Below are 24,523 nucleotides of genomic sequence, written 5' to 3' on the forward strand. Positions count from 1 at the left end.
TTAAAAAGTTGCATTTATTGAGGACTTCTTTATTCCTTCTTATGTATTTCCATTCAAGGGCAGGCCCGTTGCCAGTGGGGTGTAATATATATATATATATATATATATGCATGGAATATAATTTTGTCATCGATCGATGACAAACTTAGTGAATAAAGTTTATTAACCATAGGAGAAAACATACTGTGTGAATAACTTCAATTGCGTAACTAATAAAGTAATCCGAAATCTAACCATCAGGATAAAGTAAAAGGCTACTTACCTAAACTTCCCTAAGATACTTTCCTTCTTTTGTTACGTGTTGCTTCTTCAGCCATCACCACAAACGTTTTCAGAGAATCTTTATTTTGTCCATCTTATGGTCAGAGCTACCTTCTCCTATTTCGAATGTTATGTCTAATTCCAAAGAGGTCATTTCAGAAGTGCTGACTTCGTCGCTTGCTTGATGAAAGCAAGACTCAGCCATAGCTTCGATGTCATCGTTGTTCAGTGTGGAGATAATGTATTCGAAATCATCTTGTCTTAAAAACACCGGAATGTCACACGATTTCTGGTGATCCGAAGTGGTTTTAACAGCGGAAATATCATCCTTTTCGTCACCCAACGGTATTGCTTCAACTTCGTTAGAAGAAGAAGAAGAAGAGAAGAAAAGAAGAGGAGGAAGGCCGTTTAATGGATGACTTGGTATTACACTTCAGAAATTCCCAAAAATACTTGTGGGATTCATTCTCTTTTTTTCCGACGGCATGAATAGAACAGACCTTTGTCCGTTCTATTCATATTGGTAATCAGATTAACCATATGCCAAAATATCAGTAGTTTTTATTGTAATGTCTTTGGTGCTTTCTACGAATGACGTGCAACACTTTGTATGTGTTACGGTTGTTTACGAAAGAATGGCTTTGCAGGTTTGTATTTTCTTCATAAACGGTTGGTATATTAGTTTCATTCGTAACCCTGTTTCCTAATAATCGATTTTGAATGTATCACTCGGAAAAAGATGAACAGGAAATCTGAATGTGATCTGATACGAATACAATCGTGTGACAAGGCGGCAGAAGAATATAATTGATCGGTGACAAATGTGGTGCACTCAAATCAACCGATCAACTTTACTACTGTTGGGTAGCGTAAGTCTTGAGGAGGAAAATTACAGAAGTCTTTAGCATCCCGTAAAAATCTAGAGACCAAATATTTCATTTGCTCATCTTGCCAATAAGTCAAAGCAGTCCAAACTATTGTTACAGTTTTGGTGGTGTATATTTTTTGTTATCTGCTATGCTACAATTTCCAAAAGTCGAAGACATACTACGTTCGGTTCAGACATAGTTTTATATGTTCCATGGAACATTCAATTTACCGTATTTTAAGATAAGTTTTATAGTCGACGAAGTTTCGCCCTGCCCTTCTAGAACAACGCAGTAAAGTGAATGTACAGCATGAGAGAAGAGCTTTCCTCTTGGTATCTAGCATTATGACTTTTCCATATCAAAACAATGTTCAAAACAACACAAATCCTTGTTATATTTTTAAGATCTTTCATCTATTTGTCTCAAAGTAAAATCTGATTCTGACACACACAAACATATATGTAGAGAGGGAGAAATAATCGAGGAAAAAAATAAATGTATTTTCGATTTTAATTTTGACACTTGTGTTATTTTATTCTGTGTGCATCTTTTCAACCCTAGAAGGATAATATTAAGAAAGAGGTAAATAATGTTTCATTTTACCGAGGAATAGAAAAAAACTCTTCAGCCGGAATTTTAAAATATCAGGAGATCGTGTTCTTTGCCCAAGGAAATAGATAACATTATAGGAATTTTAAATCCATTCATATCAATAACTTAAATCTTTCGATATACATCATTGCTTATAATTATATCATGTGAATTTCCATTAACAATCTTTTCGTTTGCTCGCATTTAAGGCCAAACGTAAACTAAATGTTCCCACTATAATTAATTATTTCAGTTGCATCAATATTTACATTTTTTAAGGCGACCTTGTCCTTGAATCATTTTCGTAATTTTATTGATTTCCGAACGACAAATGAAATTTCATATTTTGCGAAAAGAAAAAATAAAATTTCTCGAATTGTGAAATTTAATGTTTGGCTTTTCAATACGATTTTCATTATTAAGAGTATTCACTCGTTTACAATGAATAAGTATTTAAGTATGTATTGACAGATTATTCTTGAATAATCAGAAGGTTCGAAGTGAATAACGCTGCCAGTTCGTTTTAGTGAAAATCCTCTGAACCACATCAAGGTACCAACCATATCAGAGGTGTTTACTGTTTGGTGCGTGTGTGTGTGTGTGTGTGTGTGTGTGTGTGTGTGTGTGTGTGTGTGTGTGTGTGTGTGTGTTGTCTTATACTCCGTTGTTCTTGTTATCATGAATGGTCTTGAGAAAGAACTGACATCCCCATTTTGCATTTATTTAGAATCTGGTAAGTTTACCAGTTATATTCAGTACATTCTTGACTTTGGCTCATTGATATGATCGAGTTGTTGATATATGGGTTGAGGGTAATCTAACAAAAAGAGTGGATAGCATTCTTGTCAAGTACCGTCTAAGGAATTTACGACATTCTTAGATAGCAATTTATTGGAATTTAATTTGAAAAGAACGCTGAGTTCCAATTATCTGCTCTTATATGTATTGAGAAATCATCTACGACGTTTATTGAATTCGATGAAATAAGAGACCTTTGTAAAGAATATTTCGCTTTAATTAGCATTTATTTACATAACTGTATAGGAATAAACAGAGAGTAAAATATATTTATAAATTTCATTGTTAATGATACGCTTATTAAAATATGGATAGATGGTTTTCCCGCCCAATACGCCTTGAAACGAATACTTGTCTTACTTTCATTTAACTGTGCATTCTACAACACTCCGATCCTACATCAGGATTTTAATGCACCTTCCTTCGTTCATTTCGCTCAAAATCAGATGAATCAATTTGAATTGTGTGCTTATACGAAGATTGAGATAAATTTGGAAACGACCAACAGAACATCGTTAAAGTTATGAAAATACATATTTACGCTATCATATCAAGTAAACGCAACTACTTCCAAGTCGTTTATTAAAGAAGAGAAAAAGAGAGAGAGAGAGAGAGAGAGAGAGAGAGAGAGAATAGTTCTGTGTGGAGTGTAACCCAATTAGTTTCAAAACTATGCCAATTCACACCATCGTTTCTTGTAATATTAAATTTAATAACTGAATAGAGAATTAATGTTGTAGTTGGGTAAGGGTCATGGTAGAGGGAGGTCTAGTAAACCAGAGAAATTTATTTTTATGCCAACTAAGGTCTCCAATAAACAAAACCGTGGTCTGAAATTGAACGATGGAATTCAACCATGTAACCATAATGCTTTCTTTTAGCGAAAATTCAAATTAAAAGTCGTCATAGCAACAGAATCTTGTTTTTTTTTTTTTTCTTACTTGGAGAATTGTTAACAAGTTACGAAATATTGTAAATGAAGAGTCTTAAAGATGTTTTTGGAGATTATTAAATCGAATTATTGGATGTAATTGAATTATTCTCAGGGAGATAGTTTAATTTGATAAATACGTCATCAATCCTTCGAAATAAAGGAACGTGTTTTACACCAAAGAGTGATTCTCTTGATTTGTGGTGAAATCGTAGGTATGACATAGTTGTGCAAAATAAACAATTCTACGATCACGGAAACAGATAAATTCTTAACAGATTTAGTCTGTACTGAATGAATATTGAATGTGATATATGCAGTTTTATTCGCATCCTAGGTAAACTGGTAAACATAGTTATATTGGGCTGTTTGCTAATAAGCATATTGTAGACAGTTTTTGTAAACATTACGGGGGTTTGATTCTTTCATTTATTAACTAAAATGCCTTTGATCTTTGTTTCTAATAATTCTCCTATTTTTTTTCCTGTTTAAAGTGATTTATTTTATTATCGTGAAAATATTTAAATCAATTTTCAGATCCAATTAAAATCCAGCAGGAGCTTTACTGGTTTAAATAACGTCTGAAAGAATATGAAGAAAAACTCGCTTTTCAGAGTTTTCTTATTTCTAAATGCTATGCTAACCTGCTATTCCTTTTGTATTTCTACCCAATACGTTTGCTAATCAGGATGCTCCTTGTGAAACACTCTATCCAAAAACAAAAGTAGTAATAATACCATAAAAGAAATCTAATACCGAAAACATTAATAAAAATACGTAATTCGAAATTAAAACATATAATAAAAAAGAGAGAATGTGTTAAAATACGGAATATTCACATCTCTGCATTTTCTGAATAGCCTCCACAGACCTGAATCTCTTAACCTTGGATTTCTGAAGTTTATAGGAAACGTTTCACTCCATTGTTTGAAACGTGTATATTTCCTGATAAAAAGTACGTTTTCATCACTTCATTTAGTTTATAACAGTTACCTCAAGGGCAACATAGCTGTTAGCATTGTTATTTTCGTTTGATGATCGAACTCTCAAATTTTATATGTTGTGTATTATTATGACGCCATTGTGTATTGTTACTTGGTCATAGCATTTCGGATATGAAGAGTTTTGATGACGTGTTGGATTATGTTTATAATTTGGAATAGTTCTGATGCAGTTTTACTACATAAAGGTGTTGATATGGCTGATAGCTTAATAAGCTCATAGGGCTGACATTTATCAATGTTGTCATGTGAGTTGATACAGGACATGAGTGCTTTTTCTATATTGTTATTATTATTATTATTATTATTATTATTATTGTGTATATCAAGTATATAATAATAAATACTGAAACTGATATAACGAAAAAACAATTACGTGTATTTATATTTAAAGATCTCAACCACCTTAGAATGAAAACAGCTCAAGTGCCTGTAAATTTAACAAACTTCTACAAAGATGCCCTTCGTAGATGGAAAAAGCTAAACTTCCAGCACACAGTGAAGACAGCATCCCTACCTGAAACACGATGGTAAGGAGCCCGATGGCTCAGAAAGAATTTTTGTTTCTTCCATGGAGCTGGCGAAACGTGAGGATCTTGGGTGACATTCTTTCTCCAAGCCTCACCTGGCGCTCTCCAAATTCGCTCGAAAACCTGGAATATGGGAATGGGTCTGAGCAGATAGACACCGTAAAGGCCGCTTTTCAAGCCACTATGCCTGATAGCATCAGAGAGGTGGGGCTTAGCCCTCCAAACTCAGAGGTTTTGGCGCCTATCTTTCTGATAAAAACCAATAACTCATGGGAGAAACTTACATCCAGCAACATCAACAGGATCTACAGCACTCTAACACAACAGTCGAACCAAAGCACTTTGTTAGAAAATCCTGCATCATTTGATCAAACACTATTTCAATGGGATCTACTATATCGCACAAGAGCCATCAAATCTGACGCAGATATTCAGTGGAGAATGTGGCACAATATATTATCCACTCCTATTATATTACGAAAATTGAACTCAAACGTCTCAGATAACTGCCTCTTCTGCTACCAATTAGAAAAGGACCGGCACATCTACTTGGAATCACCAGCCAACACTAAATTAATCAATTTGACTCGGGAAACGGCAGCTCTTACCTGTGTTGGTCTTCATACAGAACAGGAATATTTCGATATTGTCCATGTGGAGTCAAATAACCATTCATTCTGCAATAACCTTTTCAACACCGCGAAAGAGGTAATATACAACTTCTACCTCAGACATACAAGACCAGACTGCTCAGCAACGCCACAGAGAGAGGCAACTGATCATCTCACTGCAGCCTTCCAACAAAAGATGCGAAGTCTGATCCTACACGAGCATCACCACCATAGGCAAAACAACACCTTAGATCATTTTCTTCAAGAATGGAATCCACGGAATCAACTCGAGGCGGAGCAGGGCGACTGCATTATAATCCACTTTCCTGATTAGAAGTGACACCTTACCCCCCCAAAGAAAGGGGGAAGAAATAAGAAAGAAGGATTGTTGTGCTTAACAGTGCGAAAATTAATCAGCTGGCGCTCTCATGTAAATAGATAATATTGTGCAATAGTAACTTCTATGTTCTTCCACATTTAGGTTCTTATGCAGTATCATGTTAAAATAACTCTTAATGGCTTCAATTTAATTTTTAAAAAAATGTAATTAGCCTTATAAGTGACTTCGATGTAACATACCTCAACAAGAGTATGAGCATGTAACCTCTCTGTCTGACTGCAGAGAACCAAAAACCGGTTAATCCTGTATAAAAGATTGTTATATTTACAATAAAAAAATCTATCTATATATTATTAGCTAGGGTTTTTAATCATTTTTCCCAACTAAGCAAACAGACAACTAAGACAAATTTGCGGATGGACGTTCTGCAACACTATATCTATATCTATATATATATATATAAACAGTGCTTTTTTTTGGCATATCGCTGCAGAACGGCGTTCCTGCGCATAACTTTTTTACAGTTTTTTTAATATTTCAAAAGTAGTTTTTGTAATAATGTACGCCCGTTACCATGCTTGTTAGCAGGTGTCGCCTGGTAACACTCATGCGGACGTCATTACCATCTAGGTTTTTTGGCTATATGGACGTGTGGAAGTATATATATATATATATGTAAATATCATTTGCATAATAATGTGTGCGATATCAGGCCACCATCTTATGTTCTGTAATGAATATTTATTTGGTGAGTAAATGAGTAGAATCCATAGGGAAGTTTTGAATTCCTGAATTATGCTTTAGAGGAATGTTTAGTATTTAGTTTAGGAAATATTTAGAATGTTTAGTTAAAATAATTCCCTTTTTTTTTCCATACCCAATGTAATTTCATTTACCATTTAAAATTAAATTTAAGTGTACTTTAAGGATGGGTAAAATTGTAGTCACCGACCAAGTGCGCGAGCTTTTCTTGTCTTTTATTTCATCACAAATGTTTTTATTCTCTCCATTACTAATAAATTGGACAGTGTAATTTATATTATTTGGTTAGTGTTTAAGAACGATGGTCAATGGTGGCGAACACAAGATCACTAGAGACTAGCTAAACGATGATTATTATAAATCATTAGTTAGGTATTAAGGAATTAGTTTTAAGGATTAAGGATTAAGGATTTACTTTGTCCCTGAAAATTATCGGCGTTAAAGGAATTATGTGTTTTCTGTATATGCTGATAACCTTGTGTAAATTCATGAGCTGAAAGGTAATGTGCACCTTACCAAGGTTAAGAGAAGCAAGTGAAAATTCGCTACTTGATCTCCAATGCATTGTTTCTGCCCTGATATTTCTCAGCGGATGATTCTTAGAAACACATATTTCTAAGCATCATCCGCTTAGCCCTTAGATCTATGTAGCAATACGAAAACAGAAGAACAAAAACAATAGAACACATCCTGAATGCTTGTTAGTATGGTTTCCTGAGCGATTTAAATATTTTCTTTGGAAATTAGAAATAGGAATGGCGGAAGCATGAATTTTACTTCCATTTCAGAAGTCACATAAGAGGAGATAAATTGAAACGAATAATCACTTGCATATGTTTAACTTCTGTGGGAAATATAAGATTGGAATTAATACTGTTGAAGGAGGCCAGTTCTTGATTAAAATAATAGCGAATTCAGATAACGAATTTCACCTGTTGATTTTCCTGTTTAGAATAATCTTTCGCGGAGAGAAAAGTAGGAAATGTATATGTCATTCTGCATTTGGAAGCTATACGTGTTTTCGCGCGGAAAGGAGAAAGAGAGAGAGAGACAGAGAGAGAGACACAGAGAGAGAGAGATAGGGCATATATACTGCATATTCTGACCAGTACAATACCAGTTGAACACGCACATACATACAAGTCCAGACGTCTCCAAATCGTTTATATAAGTGCGATGGAATTGTATTTTGATCTGTTTCTTTCATATGATTTTATTATTATGATTATCATGATTGAAGGTTAATTTCCCAATAGAAAATGAAGACCTTATGTCATTTAAGGATATTTCAGTTTCTTGGATTGACAATTCCAACACTGCTGGTAATAGATTCTAAATAAAATTATGACAACTTTCTCTCAAAACTTGTTAGGAGTTTTTCAAAACATAAGTGTTGGAATGTAAGGCTAACTGCCTAGATTACAATGAACATGAACAAGCTGAAACGATTTTTCACTGCACCTTTCTCTAATGTAAACTCACTCACAGACAGCAAATCAAGTAGTGCAGGAACAGCATCGAAGTCTTTCGTAAGACCTTGTTTATAAAGGAGAACCAATGCTCAATCACAAAAGTCTAGGCTTTGCGAGAACGAAATGCTTCTGAGTATTAGCAAGGCATTCAACAAGAGGAGAAGGAATGATCTATCAGATCCGTGCTCCTCATGGACAGACATCATTTCTGTCTGAAATCCAATTCTGCTTCATGGACCAGAACACAGTTAGTCGTACTAATAAATCACCTTTCAATATTTGTTAGCGAATCTGTAAAATATAAGGGTGAAAATGAAATTAAAGCTAACGTCCCTGTCGACGTTTTTCCACTTTATCCATCTCAACTACGTGTCATGTTTCAGTTAGTGCATACACGTTTCATGATTACAGTTATCAACAACAGTAGCTCTTTTTCATATTTTTATACCTACAGAAATGCATCTGCTGTAGCATGAACTCCCTTCCCTACAACTTGATATGTATTGAAGAAACTGTCACTATTTCACTCACTTGATGATTTTGGATCTCTCCATCAACCTGGCCTACAGTTCAGAATTTGTTTATATGCTTATTATCCATTTGCCTCTTTTTTGTTTTAATTTTTATAGAAACAGAATTAAAATTTGAATGGAAACTACAACAAGCACTACTATCTCACAGTCGGCTCATAGCTTACAGCGACTGGGCTGTTTTCCCTATTTTAATTGGGAAGTCATTTCCTAAGATGATTAATATTCAAAATGGAAGAAAAGAAAGAATACCCGCATGCTGATTAGTCTGCTCAATATTTACACAGATCCATTAACTACGAATAACTGCAGATTTCATTATCTAATGCGCCCAAGTTTCTTTTGGTCACTTTCGGATGAGCTTCGAGTTAGTTCATCTGAGGAGATTGAATTGTGAAATTCTTTCCTGCTTATGATTTAAGGAGTATATGAAACGGTTTCTCGTCGCGAGGATTCTTTATCTGCACGATTTTCAATCGAATGTGAGTTAGCCGATCTCATACGGAGGTAGTAGGATTTTTTCTCCCTGAAACTCTGGTTTTTCATCCCACATACAGACAAATCGTCGCTTCAGAACACACACAATTTACACAAAAAAATTACTAATTGTGTTGATGGAGGTGGGCAGTAGATGGCGATGAAAGGTAGTAGAAGTTCGGTGTAGTAGTTACGACAGTTCTAGGTGTCCTCCGGCGATGAGCCTTCGGATTCCTTGGAGGTGTCAGGAATAATAATAATAATAATAATAACAACAAAAATATTATTACTTTCATTAATCAGAAGAACGGTGAAGATTTGAATGCATTTTGCATTGAGGCTGAATACAAATCACTCAAAGGCAACCGACATAGACATACTTTATTTTTAATGGCTTCATTCGTATGCTGCCTTTTGGATGTCAACAGCTGGGATCTAGTTCTGCTGGGGAAGTGAAAAATGTTTAAACATTCATAATAAATTTTCTAGAAAGTCGAATGTAAAACTCGCCGCTAACTACACACAATTAACAAAAAGTACACATTGGGCACACAGTAATAAATCCTGTTAACGCAAACAATATTTTATTTCTTGGTATTATTGTGCTTTGAATTCTCGTGGTAGACTTTTCGATCAGTTCACTGAAATCATTTCTTTTCACAAGACTGAAGTTTAAACGATTACTCTTGCGCTAACTCTTCATAAACTAAATAAAATTTGTCATAGGAAATCGATGTCTCTTCGCTGATAATTGCGATACTACTGACACCACCTCAAATTCAACACTAAGTGTTTGGATGTTTTGTTACTGATAAAACGTACAGAGTTAAAACGTGGATTACAAACGCGTAATCAGGGAATATATCAAACCCTTAATCAGTCAATTAAGATGGCCTCGCAGCTGACGACTGCAATCCATAAACTTACAAGAAAATGAAGACTTATTGTAAACTGACGCCAAACAAATCTAAAGTTGGTGTTTGCGTTTTACATCCTAATAGCGAGATGCCGAGCAGATGTCAAGAAGAAAGAGTATAGGTTTCTCATCAAAACATAATAATCCTTTGCAAACGGATGATGTTATTTATGACATTTATTTATTTATCTCGAATGACGATTATCAGTTGAAAGCTGGCTAATTGGAGCATCGATACTGTAAGAAGTCCGAATTTATTATTAATAGAAGAAAAATAATAAATTCGTAAGGTTTCTCTCCCAAAACAGTTTTCTGACACACGAACACAACCATCCCACATGCTTAAAATAATACAAGATTCAATATTTTTTAGAATTTCAAAATATCATTATTCATAGCTTATTCAATATCGCTAGTAGCGGAACACGCGAAATATCGTATGGGAAGGACTATATGCAATGTAGGGTTTTTATTTAATTTTTTAAATAAGGGAAAGAGGGATAGGTTAAATTAATTAACATTGAAGGTATTTAGAAGGTCCCGAATGAACGTGTTTAGAAAACTTATTAAGCTGATAATGGGTGCGCATGTTTATTTGCGTTTAACAAAATCCACGTTTTTGTTATTGCACAACTAATCAACGTTTGCTACCATGGTGAGAGAATTGATTTCATTCCTTACTGTAGAGCATTCTTACTGAAGCATTCCAATGAAATGCAGTCGAATCCCAAGCAACTTCCATTAGTGAATTTCTATCGCTTCGTAGCACGAAACGATATTCTTCCAGTGATGTGAATCTCAGAATAGCGGGAGTTAATCGCATCGGTTAATGTGCAAGGAGAATTGTCCACTCAATTGAGTTCCACCAGAGTGCGTGTTCATTAAGAAATATAAGTTAATGACAAGAGGAAACTGTAAGTTGTGAATACGAACGCATTTAAACTAACATTGCTGATGTTGTTCCGTTCCAGTCAAAGAGAATAGAATAGACTTAGTTTCGATTTCTAGGAATGAACTGAGATTTCTTCTGCAGAATGCGTCTCTTAAGGCACGTGAATCGAATTAAGTCTTCCTGAACAGGTCGCCCCATTTATAAAGAGTTCAAGGCTCTGTTCATGTACCAAGCATCTCACATGATGACTGAGCATTACAGCAATCGAAAGAAAACAAATTACAGCGTTAAAATAGCTGCGATGATGTTTTAAGCTTTGATGATTAACTTGGTATTAAGCTTTGTTTAACATGCTGAAATTAAGTGGCTTTAATACCAGCATGCCTCAAAGAGAAAGTGCTGTATTTTCATATAAGAAGTATATTGGACAGAACACAACAATCCTTCTCACAAGATTGACATCAGTGGACAATGTTCACTCATTGCGAATGACATTCGATAAGAATTATTTATTATTATTTTTTATGAATATTTTCCTCTTTTGTTTCATTAAACACCAAAGACTGTGTTAGCTGTTTTATATTACTACAGTGTTTTTGAAGTTAGGAATGTTACAAAATTGACCCTAAATGTCGCTCTCAATGAAATACTTGTTCAACGTTTAGCACCGGAACCGATCTGTGTGAACTTCTGCGAACAATTTCCAACATTTAAGATTTATTATCTCCAACATTTATTTATGATCTCCAAGGAAATTCGATTCTGCACCTTTTTATGGTGGCAAACAGCTATGCAAAATATTTTTCATGAGCAGTGAGATAAATGCAGTTAATAAGAGAGAACGAAGATTCACTGGCATAAACTTCTCTCATCCCTCATTTGGAAAAGTGCATTAAATGTGTGTAATTGAATTTTGGTTGGTTTACTTGCAGTGAAGGAGATAAAATACTGAAGAAATTAATCATTCAGTAGCGCATCAACGTTACAAAATGCTCATTCTATTCATTTTCTATTTCTATCCCTTCTGTCTGGTAATCGTGATGCTATTTGTGAAATACTCAATCTAAAGAAACATATCATACCAAAAAAATGTTTAACAAAAAATTGGAAAATATAATGACAAGGAGAGAATTAATGTTCCAAAAAAGAATATTCTCTTCTTTCATAATTTCTATGCTTAAATTGAACTGACACTTTTAAACTTGAATTTTTAATTAAATTTTATCGGAAAACTTTCACCTCCTTGTTTGGTTAGTATATATTTCCTGATGAAAAGTCACTTTTTGTCCTTGCATTCAACTTGATATACTTAAATCAAGTTGAAACAAATAAAAATTCAAATTAATAGTCTTCATGTTAACGGGATGTGGTCTTTCTTTCTTTCTTGCATGCGAGCTTCGTTTATAATTTAGGAAATATTACAACCGATCGGCTTAAAGATGTGTTTGGAGAATCATAAATGAATTATTGAATGGAAAGCAATTACTTCATAATTCCTCATCCATCCTTTGCAATTTTTATTGTAGTTTCTATGCATCTAAGCCTTCTCTTCATCAGCATAAAAAGAAATTAGATTCTGAGCTGCTTTCTTTGAATTGAGTTCTCTCCTAACCAGAAATTTTTGCAAAGGGAAAGGGTTTATATATCAGAGATTGTACATGACATTCAGCAATACCGAAGACGAATAGCATGTGACCGACAGTGATGCTTAGCGATAATATTCCCTTTTCCTCTTTTATTTTTCCAAAGAATGGAATGCAGAAACTTGCCTTATTAAAGGAAGGGAAGAAATATATTTATTCAGATTAAGTGAAAGGCAGTTTGTTAGAGAATTAATTTCGTACCTAAGATTAGAGGAAAAACACATAGATCATGATCATCCAAATCTCACATTCAGTTTTATTTGAGGTTGTTTTGAGAGTTTCATCTGTGGTTGCTTTGAGAGATTCAGAGAAATCCTTCAAAATTTCCAATAATATCCTTGATGGTCTCTTCTTAAGTACACACTTTTGTAACATAATATTTGAGCATTCGTGGTGAGTTTTGTCTATTGTTTCTTACTTTTCAGTTTCAAATTTGTGATTACTTTTTGTGCCCCAAGCAGCTCTTATTCTGATTGCAAAATTTTTTGGATATTTTTGAAATTGAGAATCGCAATTAAAAACATAACGGTCGTTCTTGTAAATGTATTATTTGTTTGTGTTTACATTAAAAAGATATATCAGCTTTGAGATAACCAAAGAAAAATAATCATAGTTAACAAAAATTTTAAATATGAAACCAAATGCTGCCGTTACCAATTTTTCTGAATATGAATATTGCTTTACATTTGCTTTAAGAATTATGTCTCTAATGATCTCAATTATACATTGACATCTACGCAGATAAATACCGAAAGTGTAACAATAATTACAAGGACACTTTGCTACTCTTCGTCTGGCAATGAAAAGGCGATGTTGCATTATATCACTGTGAGAAAATCAGAGATACGGAGATGATGGCCAAAATAAAATTCTCGAGGAATGATTTTGCATGACAACCATGTTTGCATTCCATTCATCTGTCAGAGGCTTTAACAGGCATTCAAACCGATACCTTTCCAAGTTCTCTTGGTTCTTTTATCCGTAAAACGAGGATAAGTGGTTTACCCCTATACCTCAAAGTCTTCTTGTCTGTAAATTGTGTGTGCTTTAAAACCCGGTCTGCTTGATGTGAGCGAGGAAAATCACGAGATTCCAGAAGAAAATAATCCCTCTACCACCCAATATGACTAGCTAATTCACAAAAGAGACCAGATAAAGATTCCTCACAACATAGACGGAAATAAAAACCAGGCGTTTCATATTAAAGTGTTTCGTCTTAACGACTGAGCTATCTACGAAACACTTTATATACGGAAGATCTCATGTTAACATTGGTAATCAGATTAAACATATGCCAATATATCAGGGTGCCTTATTGTAATGCCTTTGGTGCTTTCTACGAATGATCTGCAACACTTTATATGTGTTTCGGTTGTTTACGAAAGAATGGCTTCGAAACTTTGTATTTTCTTCATAAACGTTTGGTATGTCAAAGAAAAATTAGCATGCTTGACAGTGTTAAAAAGTTGCATTTATTGAGGACTTCTTTATTCCTTCTTATGTATTTCCATTCAAGGGCAGGCCCGTTGCCAGTGGGGTGTAATATATATATATATATATATATATATATATGCATGGAATATAATTTCGTCATCGATTGATGACTACCTAATTAGTGAATAAAGTTTATTAACCATAGGAGAAAACATACTGTGTGAATAACTTCAATTGCGTAACTAATAAAGAAACCCGAAATCTCACCATCAGGATAAAGTAAAAGGCTACTTACCTAAACTTCCCTAAGATACTTTCCTTCTTTTGTTACGTGTTGCTTCTTCAGGCATCACCTCAGACGTTTTCAGAGAATCTTTATTTTGTCCATCTTATGGTCAGAGCTACCTTCTCGTATTTCGAATGTTACGTCTAATTCCAAAGAGGTCATTTCAGAAGTGTTGACTTCGTCGCTTGCTTGATGAAAGCAAGACTCAGCCATAGCTTCGATGTCATCGTTGTTCAGTGTGGAGATAATGTATTCGAAATCATCTTGGCTTAAAAACACCGGAATGTCACACGATTTCTGGTGATCCGAAGTGGTTTTAACCGCGGAAATATCATCCTTTTCGTCATCCAACGGTAGTACTTCAACTTCTTTAGAAGAAGAAGAAGAAGAAGAAGAAGAAGGCCGTTTAATGGATGACTTGGTATTATACTTCAGAAATTCCTAAAAATACTTGTGGGATTCATTCTCTTTTTTTCTGACGGCATGAATAGAACAGACCTTTGTCCGTTCTATTCATATTGGTAATCAGATTAACCATATGCCAAAATATCAGTAGTTTTTATTGTAATGTCTTTGGTGCTTTCTACGAATGACGTGCAACACTTTATATGTGTTACGGTTGTTTACGAAAGAATGGCTTTGCAGGTTTGTATTTTCTTCATAAACGGTTGGTAGATTAGTTTCTTTCGTAACCTTGTTTCCTAATAATCGATTTTGAATGTATCACTCGGAAAAAGATGAACAGGAAATCTGAATGTGATCTGATACGAATACAATCGTGTGACAAGGCGGCAGAAGAATATAATTGATCGGTGACAAATGTGGTGCACTCAAATCAACCGATCAACTTTACTACTGTTGGGTAGCGTAATTCTTGAGGAGGAAAATTACAGAAGTCTTTAGCATCCCGTAAAAATCTAGAGACCAAATATTTCATTTGCTCATCTTGCCAATAAGTCAAAGCAGTCCAAACTATTGTTACAATTTTGGTGGTGTATATTTTTTGTTATCTTCTCTGCTACAATTTCCAAAAGTCGAAGACATACTACGTTCGGTTCAGACATAGTTTTATATGTTCCATGGAACATTCAATTTGCCGTATTTTAAGATATGTTTTATAGTCGACGAAGTTTCGCCCTGCCCTTTTAGAAGAACGCAGTAAAGTGAATGTGCAGCATGAGAGAAGAGCTTTCCTCTTGGTATCTAGCATTATGACTTTTCCATATCAACAAAATGTTCAAAACAACAGAAATGCTTGTTATATTTTTAAGATCTTTCATCTATTTGTCTCAAAGTAAAATCTGATTCTGACACACACAAACATATATGTAGAGAGGGAGAAATAATCGAGGAAAAAAATAAATGTATTTTCGATTTTAATTTTGAAACTTGTGTTATTTTATTTTGTGTGCATCTTTTCAACCCTAGAAGGATGATATTAAGAAAGAGGTAAATAATGTTTCATTTTACCGAGGAATAGAAAAAACCCTTCAGCCGGAATTTTAAAATATCAGGAGATCGTGTTCTTTGCCCAAGGAAATAGATAACATTATAGGAATTTTAAATCCATTCATATCAATAACTTAAATCTTTCGATATACATCATTGCTTTTAATTATATCATGTGAATTTCCATTAACAATCTTTTCGTTTGCTCGCATTTAAGGCCGAACTTAAACTAAATGTTCCCACTATAATTAATTATTTCAGTTGCATCAATATTTACATTTTTTAAGGCGACCTTGTCCTTGAATCATTTTCGTAATTTTATTGATTTCCGAACGACAAATGAAATTTCATATTTTGCGAAAAGAAAAAATAAAATTTCCCGAATTGTGAAATTTAATGTTTGGCTTTTCAATAGGATTTTCATTATTAAGAGTATTCACTCGTTTACAATGAATAAGTATTTACGTATGTACTGACAGATTATTCTTGAATAATCAGAAGGTTCGAAGTGAATAACGCTGCCAGTTCGTTTTAGTGAAAATCCTCTGAACCACATCAAGGTACCAACCATATCAGAGGTGTTTACCCTTTGGTGCGTGTGTGTGTGTGTGTGTATGTGTGTGTTGTCTTATACTCCGTTGTTCTTGTTATCATGAATGGTCTTGAGAAAGAACTGACATCCCCATTTTGCATTTATCCCCATATTACATTTATTTAGAATCTGGTAAGTTTACCAGATTCTAAATAAATGTTATATTCAGTACATTCTTGACTTTGGCTCATTGATATGATCGAGTTGTTGATATATGGGTTGAGTGTAATCTAACAAAAAGAGTGGATAGCATTCTGGTCAAGTACCGTCTAAGGAATTTACGACATTCTTAGATAGCAATTTATTGGAATTTAATTTGAAAAGAACGCAGAGTTCCAATTATCTGCTCTTATATGTATTGAGAAATCATCTACGACGTTTATTGAATTCGATGAAATAAGAAACCTTTGTAAAGAATATTTCGCTTTAATTAGCATTTATTTACATAACTGTATAGGAATAAACAGAGAGTACAATATATTTATAAACGTCATTGTTAATGCTACGCTTATTAAAATATGGATAGATGGTTTTCCCGCCCAATACGCCTTGAAACGAATACTTGTCTTACTTTCATTTAACTGTGCATTCTACAACACTCCGATCCTACATCAGGATTTTAATGCACCTTCCTTCGTTCATTTCGCTCAAAATCAGATGAATCAATTTGAATTGTATGCTTATACGAAGATTGAGATAAATTTGGAAACGACCAACAGAACATCGTTAAAGTTATGAAAATACATATTTACGCTATCATATCAAGTAAGCGCAACTACTTTCAAGTCGTTTATTAAAGAAGAGAAGAGAGAGAGAGAGAGAGAGAGAGAGAGAGAGAGAGAGAGAGAGAGAGAGAGAGAGAGAGAGAATAGTTCTGTGTGGAATGTAACCCAATTAGTTTCCAAACTATGCCAATTCACACCATCGTTTCTTGTAATATTAAATTTAATAACTGAATAGAGAATTAATGTTGTAGTTGGGTAAGAGTCATGGTAGAGGGAGGGAGGTCTAGTAAACCAGACAAATTTATTTTTATACCAACTAAGGTCTCCGATAAACAAAACTGTGGTCTGAAACTGAACGATGGAATTCATCCATGTAACCATAATGCTTTCTTTTAGCGAAACTTCAAACTAAAAGTCGTCATAGCAACAGTATCTTTTTTTTTTTTTTCTTACTTGGAGAATTGTTAACAAGTTACGAAATATTGTAAATGAAGAGTCTTAAAGATGTTTTTGGAGATTTCTAAATCGAATTATTGGATGTAATTGAATTATTCTCAGGGAGATAGTTTAATTTGATAATTACGTCATCAATCCTTCGAAATAAAGGAACGTGTTTTACACTAAAGAATGATTCTCTGGATTTGTGGTGAAATCGTAGGTATGACACAGGTTTGCAAAATAAACAATTCTACGATCACGTAAACAGAATAATTCTTAACAGATTTTGTCTGTACTCAATGAATATTGAATGTGATATACGCAGTTTTATTCGCACTCTAGGAAAACTGGTAAACATGGTTATATTGGGCTGTATGCTAATAAGCATATTGTAGAGAGTTTTTATAAACATTACGGGGGTTTGATTCTTTCATTTATTAACTAAAATGCTGTTGATCTTTGTATCTAATAATTCTCCTATTTTTTTCCTGTTTATAGAGATTCATTTTATTATTGAAAAAATATTTAAATCAATTTTCAGATCCAATTAAAATCCAGCAGGAGCTTTACTGTTTTAAATAACTTCTGAAAGAATATGAAGGCAAACTAGCTTTTCAGAGTTTTCTTATTTCTAAATGCTATGCTAACATCTATTCCTTTTGTATTTCTACCCAATAGGTTTGCTAATCAGGATGCTCCTTGTGAAACACTCTATCAAAAAATAAAAATAATAATAATACCATGTAAGAAATCTAATACCGAAAATATTAATGAATATATGTAATTCGAAATTAAAACATATAATAAAAAAGAGAGAATGTGTTAAAATACGGAATATTCACATCTCTGCATTTTCTGAATAGCCTCCACAGACCTGAAACTCTTAAACTTGAATTTCTGAAGTGTGTAGGAAACATTTCACTCCATTGTTTGAATCGTGTATATTTCCTGATAAAATGTACGTTTTCATCACTTGATTTAGTTTATAACAGTTACCTCAAGAGCAACATAGCTGTTAGAATTGTTATTTTCGTTTGATGATCGAACTCTCAAATTGTATATGTTGTGTATTTTTGAGTGAGACTCTTGTTATAAAGTGACGCCATTGTGCATTGTTACTTGGTCATAAAATTTCGGATATGAAGAGTTTTGATGACGTGTTGGATTATATTTTTAATTTGGAATAGTTCTGATGCAATACGTTTTACTACATAAAGGTGTTGATATGGCTGATAGATTAATAACCTGATAGGGCTGACATTTATCAATGTTGTCATGTGAGTTGAGACAGGACATGAGTGCTTTTTCTATATTGTTATTATTATTATTATTATTATTATTATGTGTATATCAAGTGTATAATCATAAATACTGATATGACAAAAACAATTACGTCTATTTATATTTAAAGATCTCCACCACCTTAAGAATGACAACAGCTCAAGTGCCTGTAAATTTAACAAACTTCTACAAAGATGCCCTTCGACGATGGAAGAAGCTAAACCTCCAGCACACAGTGAAGATAGCATCCCTACCTGAAATCCTCATAGAACCCATCTTTCACAACACGATGGTAAGGAGCCCGATGGCTCAGAAAGAATTTTTCTTTCCTCCATGGAGCTGGCGAAACGTGAGGATCTTGGGTGACATTCTTTCTCCAAGCCTCACCTGGCGCTTTCCAAATTCGCTCGAAAACCTGGAATATGGGAATGAGTCTGAGCAGATTGACAGATAGACACCGTAAAGGCCGCTTTTCAAGCCTCTATGCCTGTTAGCATCACAGAGGTGGGGCTTAGCCCTCCAAACTCAGAAGTTTTGGCGCCTATCTTTCTGATAAAAACCAATAACTCATGGGAGAAACTTACACCCAGCAACATCAACAGGAACTACAGAACTCTAACACAACAGTCGAAACAAAGCACTTTGTTAGAAAATCCTGCATCATCTGATCAAACACTATTTCAATGGGATCTACCATATCGCACAAGAGCCATCAAATTGACGCAGATATTCAGTGGAGAATGTGGCACAATATATTACCCACTCCTACTATATTACGAAAATTGAACTCAAACGTCTCAGATAACTGCCTCTTCTGCTACCAATTAGGAACGGTCCGGCATATCTACTTGGAATGCCCAGCCAACACTAAATTAATCAGTTTGACTCGGGAAACGGCAGCTCTTACCTGTGGTAGTCTTCATACAGAACAGGAATATTTCAATCTTGTCCATGTGGAGTCAAATAACCATTCATTCTGCAATAACCTTTTCAACACCGCGAAAGCGGTAATATACAACTTCTACCTCAGACATACAAGACCAGACAGCTCAGCAACTTCACAGAGAGAGGCAACTGACCAACTCACTGCAGCCTTCCAACAAGAGGTGCGAAGTCGGATCCTACACGAGCATCACCACCATAGGCAAAACAACACCTTAGATCTTTTCCACCAAGAATGGAATCCACGGAATCAACTCCTGGCTGAGCACGGCGACTGCATTATAATCCACTTTCCTGCATAGAAGTGACCCCTTCCCCCACAAAGAAAGGGGGAAGAAAGAAGGATTGTTGTGCTTAACAGTGCGAAAATTAATCAGCTGGCTCTCTCATGTAAATAGATAATATTGTGCAATAGTAACTTCTATGTTCTTCCACATTTAGGTTCTTATACAGTATCATGTTAAAATAACTCTTAATGGCTTTAATTTAATTTTAAAAAAATGTAATTAGCCTTATAAGTGACTTCGATGTAACATACCTCAACAAGAGTATGAGCATGTAACCTCTCTGTCTGACTGCAGAGAACCAAAAACCGGTTAATCCTGTATAAGATTGTTATGTTTACAATAAAAAAAAAAAATATCTATATTATTAGCTAGGGTTTTTAATCCTTTTTCCCAAGTAAGCAAACAGACAACTAAGACAAGTTTGCGGATGCACGTATTGCAACACACATATTATATATATATATAACAGTTCTTTTTTTTGGCTTATCGCACTAGAACGGCGTTCCTACGCATATCTTTTTCTACAGTTTTTTTAATTTTTGAAAAGTAATTTTTGTTTGTAATAACGTACACGCGTTACCATGCTTGTTACCAGGTGTCGCCTGGTAACACTCATGCGCAAGTCATTACCATCTAGGTTATTTGGGTGTATGGACGTATGAAAGATTTTCGGTAAAACACTTATATATCTGAAGAATATCTTTATTGAATGGACGAAACTTTAACTTGATTATTTTCATATCCTTTTGCATTTTTTTAAAATTTTTTAATGTAAAAGTCTGATCCCAATTTTGCAAATGAAAACGATTTCCAATTAATTCTCAACCACCGGTCCCATTAAATATGAGCTCAGAATAATAACAGACACGACGTCAAAAAATATGGAAATAATGGTGCCAGTTTATGTTTTCGAATCATTTAAGCTAATCTTATGGAGCAAGGCCAAACTGGAAATGACTGGCCGAATTTCTGGAGAATAGATAAAAAAAAAAGACTTTTCCTCGAAAAATGAATGGTTCTATATTTGCAAAAAAGAAAATTGGCAGTACGGCTTTCAGAAAAGGTAGAACTCTTAGAATTGAAACAAACATGAGAATACAAATTTCCAAAGAATGGGCCAACACTGAGATTACATATTCTGGCAAAGATGGGAAGCTAAACTTGAGCTTACTTCGAAAAAAATGTTCGATCACAGATAATTTGCTGCACACAAAGCAGCGGTAAAAATTGGTTCTGAAGCCGGAAAAAAATACCCTCCAAAACTATTTTTTTATATCATTATCTCGTGAAAAAGAAATAACCGCAAAACGTTTTCGAACTGCATATAAAGTAGCAAAATAAAACCAATCATTCCATAATTTTGAAAGTGAAATTAATCTGCAAGAACTGAACGGAATTGAAATGGGTCGCATTCTTCATTCAACAAAGCATTTATTAATATTGCGAATCACGAATGTGAAGGAATGAGAAAAAATGTGTTTAAAGAAATAGTAAAATCCAAAAATATAATTTCATTGATAATTGATGAATCAACAATAAGCAATAAAACCACTCTCATAGTGTACATTCTATGCAATATCGAATTGGCCGATATATTTATTTTTGGATTTGATCGAACTTGAAAACGTAACGACCTAAAGTGTATTTGATTCCTTACTCCAATCTCTTAACTATTATGGGATGACAGTAAATTATGTAAAAAAATATTTAGTTTCTCTAGTATGCGATGGCGCTGCTGTAATATTAGTTTTTAAAAGTAGACTGAAAAAATTGCTGTCAGAAAAAGTTCATTCTATTGTAGTTTGGAATTTTGCTAATCACAGACTAGAATTATCAGTATGTGATGCTGTAAAGGAAATTTCAGGAATCAACAGATTCAAATCATTTATTGATAAACTTTATGTCCTGTAACATACTTGGCCAAAAACCAGTAGAGTGTCGCATGTATGTGCAGAATCACTGGAGCGTGAGCTGCTGAAAATTGGAAGAATTTTAAGTACTCGATGGGTATCATCTAGTACATCTTTAGTTTCCGGCTGTGTGGAATAATTTTGAATCTCTAATGCATCATTCTAGGAGAGGTAATGATTCTAGGAGAGGTAAAAATTATAAATGTACTTATGATGGTTTTAGAAGAAATATAACAACTACAGATGTTTTATTGGTAGGATTGATGTGTGATGCTCTCCAAGAATTGTTTGAATTCAGTTGGACCTGTAAGAGAGTGGTATGAACCTTTACAAAGCAAATGAAAAAAAAAAATGTACTTGAACAAGGTTTTGAAAAACGAAGGCAGAATTTCAGACCCCATTATAGATGAGCTGCAGCTGCTGTACGCGATCTAAACTTTTGTGGAGTTATATCTCACTACAAAGCTCCACAAATAATCCTCCAATTGACTCAAAAACATTCAATACGAAATTGAAAGTATAAACTGCATTCGAAGATGTTGAGCTAGAACTTTGGGCTCGCGTGCTGGACCAAAAGCATTGGCTTGAAGATACTGATGATCAGCTAAATATAAATAAATAAATTCCCTGTGATGATACAGCGTTCTCCCGTTATACCGTAGTTAATGGTACCATCTAGTCCCTCCCAAATTTTATCTGGGCTGACGAATCAGACCTATTGCTGAGTCAGTATTCCTGACTGTATTCTGTGTGTCCTAGGACCAGTTTGCCTGCTTGTGGGATGAAAAACACCAGATAAATTGGAAAAAAAACATTTGGCCTTAGATATTAAAAGCTAAGAGATGAATCGAGACGATTTTTTGACAAGAATTGGAAAGAAATTTAGAAAACAATTTGAACTTCTCTTAAATTATATAATGTTTTTACAAATTTACTTTTATTTATATTCCGTGTTTAGTTGTATATTTTAATTTGTTTGTTTAAATTTACATTTGATCATGTCTGAAATGAAAAATACTGAAGAAAAATTATATTTAATTCATTTATACGCCTCTGTGACTACAACAGCTAATTTATATTTGAATAAAATTAAGATTTGAATAACATTATCTTTAACAAAAAAGCTTAACAAGATGAGATTTACGGCACCTTTTTTTCTAGAAAAAAAAAAAGCACAACACACACATATATATATGTATTTTATACATACATATATATATATATATGTATTAATTCTAGACTCTTTCTCTTGCTGAAAATGCACAGCAAAAAAACGATAAAAGTCTTGAAAAAATAAATTTTTTGAAGAAATTAAAAAAAAAAATTTGTTTTAAAGAATAACCCTGGAATGTGTGCAGATGTTTCGGAAGGAGACTTAACCCAACTCGAATGCTTTATCGTAATTCAAATTTCATTCTTTCTTAAAAATATTTAGTTGAGTTTAATTATTAAATTATAATCACGGATAAAACTGAGAAGTATAAATAAAAGGTTTCTGAGCATTCACTATCTACTCTATATGTTACGATTGGGTGAAATTACCAGCACTAAATGAAGAATTGTTTATGCGGCTGAGGAAACTGTAATGACAAACTTGCAGAGTATAAGTTTAAGCTGAAGAATGACGTGAGAAATTGGAGATTTTTCAAAATTTTACATCCAAGTAGCTCGCTGCATCAGTGGTCAGCAGATTTATCGGCAGCGATATTTTAATGTCCGCGCCATTAAGCTAGTGACTTTCTGCTTCGCAACCATATGCCGGGGGAAGGAGTGGCCTCGGTTCGATTCCCGTCCACGACCTGAGGAGCTTAAGGATCTTCCTCAGCCATAGCCAAGTTAGCCGGTTTTGGGCGAGGATAGTAGGGTTTTTTCCGCCAAATTATCTGAGGTTTTTCATCCCGCAAGCAGGCAAATCGTCCCCGTGAACACACAGGTTAGTGTCATAAATACTTACGGCAAGGAAGGCAACGGGAAACCACCTTGCTCCTAATCATCTCCCTAGTATGATAGCATATAGCTACCCCCCCGGCCCTATGGCAGAAGGGAATAGATAGATATTTTAATTAAGAAAAGTGAATTAATTTAGAATAGTTACGACTTACGAAAAAGAGGAAATACAAGTAAATGAATGGTTTATCAGATGTGTTTAGCTTGCCTATATGTGGCATGTATCTAGTGTTGCGTATTTATTCAAGAAATATATTTTCATTTTGTTTCAGAACATTCACTGTTTTTTTTAATATTCTTCTCTCAACACATTCTCATAAAGTAAATTTTTAAAAAATCGGCAAATTTTAAACTTTCATATAAGGATGAGGGATCACTTCTTTATAGGTAACTGCGGTGTGTGTTTCTTATACTCCTTTGTTCGTGTTGAGATGGATGGCCTGCAGAAAGAACTGACATCGCGATTTTGCATTTATTTCAGTCTGTATATTGATCAGTTACCAACAGTGCAGTCTTGACATTTTGCTGATTGATATGATCGATTAATTGATATATAGATCGGCGCTAATCCAAGAAAAAGAGTACATAGGATTTTGGTCAAGTTTCGT

Source organism: Typopeltis vanoorti, chromosome 3 (genome assembly GCF_054136105.1).
Source record: "Typopeltis vanoorti isolate ZY-2024b chromosome 3, IOZ_Tvanoo_1.0, whole genome shotgun sequence".
NCBI lineage: Eukaryota > Metazoa > Arthropoda > Arachnida > Uropygi > Thelyphonidae > Typopeltis > Typopeltis vanoorti.